A 5,659-nucleotide genomic window follows, 5' to 3' on the forward strand; every position below is an offset into this window, starting at 1 on the left:
TTCATGAATAATATGAATGGTGTCAATGGTTGTGCCACAGAATGAATCTTAGTTGAGTGTTAATTAAGTAACATTGTGAAGTAGTTAGCATGCATATTATGCTTTAATTTGTACACTTGGAATTTCTATAATAATATTATAATAAGATGTTATTATAAGATTATAAATATAATATATTTGATTTGGACACTGCATCTATATATCTACATGTAAAGTTGATCCTCTTGGACTTGTCTTGTTAGGTATAACTTTATTAAAAAAATTTAAATTTTTTTAGATGTGATCATTTTTTCACATTTAAGTTACTAAATTTTTAATTTATTTTGCAACTAAAATTAAATAGTGTATAAATATATATTGTTTCTAGAGGCTAGCTATATCCATGAACTAGGTGGCGATACCTCAAAACGTTTGGAGAGTAGAAGTGTGTACAATTATAGAAAACCTAATTAGTTAGTTATTTGTTAAGGTTTTGTATCAATCATCATGCTGAAGAAATTATTTTAAGTGATCCAAGAAAATAAAAGATGTTGTATTCTAAATTTTAATTTCTTCACACACTACAATAATTCTGATAAATAGTGGCGATTGATTATTCAGATAGCGAAAATTTTTTTACTGTCACAAAATGTATAATAGCAGTTGGTAGACTGCTTGAAGATAAGGTGCGACTAAATTTTTAGCGGTAATTTTCTGCAACCGCTAGAATAATTACTATTAAATGATATTTTGCGACAATTAACGGCCGCTACTATTTTTAAAAATTAATTGATGTCTATATCAAACTGTCGCTATATTAATAATATATATTGTTATTTGTTGTAAAAATACCACCGTTATCTGTCAAATTTGTTGTAATGACAGTATATTAAAGCAATATTTGGTTGTTGTCTCAAAAAAATAGAGACATAGACACAAAGACATAAATATACATGAACACAAAGATACACAAATTTTATAACATGTTTGGTGATAATATACAAGACACATGTATTTAATTCAAAAGTTCATTTTATCTCCAAACTAAAACAACTCAAGTGTTAAAGATAAAGGATAGTGATTGAAATTTTAAAGAATAATTAGAGATAGAATTAAAAAAAATTGTGTCTCATAGATTGTGTTTTAATGTTACAGTTTAAAAAAGATACACTAAATATATGTTTTTTATGTACATTTGTGTGTTACCGTGTCTTTAAAATTTTATATTTCAACAAACAAACGATATACACGTACCACTATGTCTATATCTCTGATGGACATAGACATTAACCAAACGGAGCCTAAATACCGGTTAGAATATTCTTTTCTTTTTGAGCCAATTTGAATGAGAGTTTATTAAAGCTACATTTCCAACATTAGTTTGTTGATAGGGTTCGTAGGGTAGTTTGGTCATTTTCGCCAAGTCTAAACCCTAAACTTCTAAGTACCTAAAATCTTTCGCTGATTTGGGATTGGATTGCATAGGACTCTATATTAACCTACTAACAATGAAGCCCCAATTAAAAAGTATAGGGTAAGTGAAGTGCACTTGATAATTATTGAGAGGCGTCTAACTCCACTATTGATTAATTTTGGAATTTATCAATGATATTTAGATAAAGATAATATTAGAAGAATTTTGACTAATTTGATGAGAAAAAATTATATAACGACTCAAAAGTTATTACTACCTTTTTTTAGCATGAGTTCCTTTTTTTTCCCCTTTTAATTTCTCTCTCTAGAATTATTAAATCTAATATCACTACAGAAAGATGATTTTTCCCACGTAATGTCGGATTTTTTAGTTCTACTCCCTATACTTTTTTTTCCTAGTTTTTATCATATAATTATTTATAAAGTAGTGCTTTAAGCCCTTGGCATGCATTATTTTTCTCAATTAAGTGATGAGGAATTAAATAGAAATTCATGTTATCATCCTATTCTATACATGTCTATCTTATATGTATGGCTTTAACACTATACTATATATTTACCTAGTAATTATTTTAAGCTAGTACCAATATGAGAATCATACACATAGGAAGGATCAAATCCAACATATTAATTTTTTTAAGAGATCTAAACTATGACCATAATGTATTAAAGAGAAAATAATAAAATTCTATTTTTTGTTTTTATCTCTAATTTATTTTTTGTTATAAAGTTTTTTAAAAAATTATTAAAAATAAAAATACAAATACAAATACAACTTAAACCAAACGCACCCTTACCTTTTGTAAATTATAGGAAGTACAATCTTTAAAAATTTTATAAGATAAAAAATAAAATTAAAAAAATTGCAGCTGTGGTTAAAACCAAAAAATTTAAATTTTATAGCATAAAATAATAAAGAAAAATTATAAGAAGTCAACTATAATATAAGCTAATTTAAGTCAATTTCTTATATTTTTAATTTTGAGATTCGAAAAATTAAAATAGTGGAAAATTATTTTTTTTATAACAGACTTATTTTTTAATTAGTTCACTCTAATTAACTACACTTCTAATTGATTTTCTAGTAGAATCGAATCATAAATTATCTCTTAATGATCTTATAACCAAACAAAATGAGCATTTGGTTTGTTTGAAAGAACCTTAGGTGTGTCTGATTTACATTTTTATTTTTAATTTTTTTTTGTTTTTAGAATTTTATAAAAAAATATATAATGAAAATAATAAAGTTTTATTTTTCACTTCTTATTTTTATTTTTTTTTACAAAATTCTAAAAATTAAAAATACTAAAAAGTAAAAACAAACACATCCCTTTCAATTTCATTATTGTGTATGTTGGGTCTTGGCACCATTTTTGTATCGCTAGCAGCAAAATAAAACCCACCATATATTCTTCTTTGTTGCTTTTATTTTTGGAAGTTTGGACAAAAAACCCACACCACGCCATTACAATGAAAAAACAACCACAAAATGTCATACATATACATACATAATATCTACATTTCTTTTGGTGATGATTATTTCATTTTGACATGACTTTATTAAGATGAAAATAAGATAAACTTTAAGAACTTTGCTTAACATTTAGTTGTCAATAATAATAATACCATATTAGTCTTATCGCTTTCTCTTGATGATAAGTGTGCTACGCCCTATTCCTTAATAATTAACTCCATGTTGTTTAGTTGAGTGTCTATATTATGTTTTTAGATTTTTATGTGTGTTGTTTTTAAGCATTAATTTTTAGTTATAGAAAATGTCAAATTTTAAATCAGATTGTTAAAAAAAAAACTCAGGACATTTAAGGGAATGAGTATTTATTGAACCCACTATCTTTGTTTCTTTTTTTTAGTTTTTATTTTGAGAGATAATCTAAATATCTAACTCAACTATGTGTTGGTTTTGTCATCAATATTGTTTACTCTATATATGATTTTTTTTTCTTAGTTTAATTTATAAATCAAAAGCATTAATAATTTTGTCTTCATACCTTCTATTTTATATATATTATTTATTTATTTATTCTTTTTTGCTGTCTTTGTGGACCTTTTTGACCATACAATATTTGAATATGATTATGGCTGTAGGAATTGAAGTGATGGTCATGGATATCAAAATATTGACAAAAACATCTTTTTTCGGAGTCTCTCATCACTTCCTCTGTCTGTGTTTTTTGCTTTACCTTTTAATAATTTGAATCCCAGAATATAATGTTTTGTATTATTATTATTGTTCCAGAGCAGCTCACCCTAAATCATTACCTATTTTGAAAATTTGATTTACTTTCGTATATTGGATTATTCAGAATTTGTCCATTGAATGAGAGTTGGAAACGGTGATTAATTAGATAGATCTTAGATGTGAGTTTAAGAGCATGCATTTTTTAATTATTCCAAGAGTTGTGTTTATAAGTGCAGACCATGCATTTTTTTTAAAATATTATATTTATATATATATTATCCCATGCTAAATTGCTAATAAGCTTTTTCTTATTCGAAGAAGAACAATAATGTTATATGATCACCAAAATTTATTAGTTTTAGTCAACACTTAATAAATATTCTAAATTTTAAGTGCTAAAAATCTAAATTCTAAATATATAAAAATAATATGTCAATTAAGTATTGATTAATATTAATAAAAAGTATTAAACTCCTAATATATTTTTCTAAAAATTATATTATTTTATGGTCAATGGATCGGAGTAATATAAAGACATTTTGAATGAAAAATTAGTTGAATTTAAATATGAATTATATTAAAATTTATTATATAAATTCAATTAAAAAGTTAATTTTCAGCCAATATTAACTAATTTTTTAAATTTTAAACTTTAAATAATAAACTTTTAAAATTTAAATCTAAATCATAAATTCTTTAAAAAATAAAAATTGAAAATGTTATTATAAAAAAATAACTAATATTAATTAACTAAAAGTCAATTCTCTCTCACAAGTCTAACTAAATAACAAAATATAAATATAAAATCTAAACCATAAACCTAATATACTTAAAGCCTATCTCTAACATAAACGTATGTATTCTTTCTCTCTCTCTCTCTCCTTATCTCTAATAATTCATTTATTAGGATTACTATTTCTGCAATCCAGCATGTTCATTGGAGTAAAGTATTTTGTGGAAGAAGTCTCCAAATTAGAATTATAAGGTCTACAATTAATTAACTTGAAGTTGATCATTTTGCTAAAAAAAAAGTTGAGAAAAAAATCCGTCGCTAAATCGAAGGTTATTTTAATAATTTTTTTTGTAGTGAGAAGATGGCGTTGAGAATAATCTTTTTGTCCATGGAAGAAAAAGTTGGTGTGAAAATCTTCCAAAGTTGACAAAGAAGATTCCTAGTTGTTCATGATTATAAGTGTTGGACGCATGGCGGTGTCTGACCATTCATGTTGGAAATTTCACAATAATAATGTGTCCACATACATTATTCAAAATTCCACTTGATGGACTATTTCTAAACATCATTTATTAATATTTTAAAAGTTTAATTGTGTGTATAGTTTTATTAAATTTATAATTAAATTTTTTTATTTTTAATTTATTTTTTGTACTATTTTTAATTTTATAATTAAGTAAATAAATTATTTGACTTGACAATCAATACTTTTTGTTATCAATATTTTTTACTTTTTAGCATATGTATTTTACTATATATACAAAGCTACTTTGGTCATACTTTCCTAATAAACTTTCACATATTAATTTCTAATCATGAATATTAGATTTAATACATTGTTCTATAATTAAATTATGGTATTACAATGTTCGTTATATTCATTTTTGTTCTACTGAGCAGGCACAACTAAAATAATAAAGATCATGTCATGTTGCTCATTGCAAATAATAATTGAAATAAATTATAGTTCCCTAATAAAGGGTGGATATGATTTAAATTGATGACGACTTATCCACCGTTCCATTCATATAAACGTATTGTGTTTGTGAACATGATAAGTGCCCCCAAAATTATCAATAGCATTATAACATTTTTGTCCCATAATTGCACACGTAATGATGGTATATCAACTCATTTGCGAAAATAAAAATATATTTGTGTCATTTTTTCTGTACATTCTTTTGTATATTTTTTTATGATATGAAAGACAAATATTGTATCTTCTCTTATTTCTTATTAATCGCTTTTAATATAAAAATGAAAAATATGCAAAAAAATTATACATAAAAATAGTACATATAACATTTTTTCCT

The sequence above is a fragment of the Arachis duranensis genome, chromosome 6 (assembly GCF_000817695.3).
Source record: "Arachis duranensis cultivar V14167 chromosome 6, aradu.V14167.gnm2.J7QH, whole genome shotgun sequence".
NCBI classification, from domain to species: Eukaryota; Viridiplantae; Streptophyta; class Magnoliopsida; order Fabales; family Fabaceae; genus Arachis; species Arachis duranensis.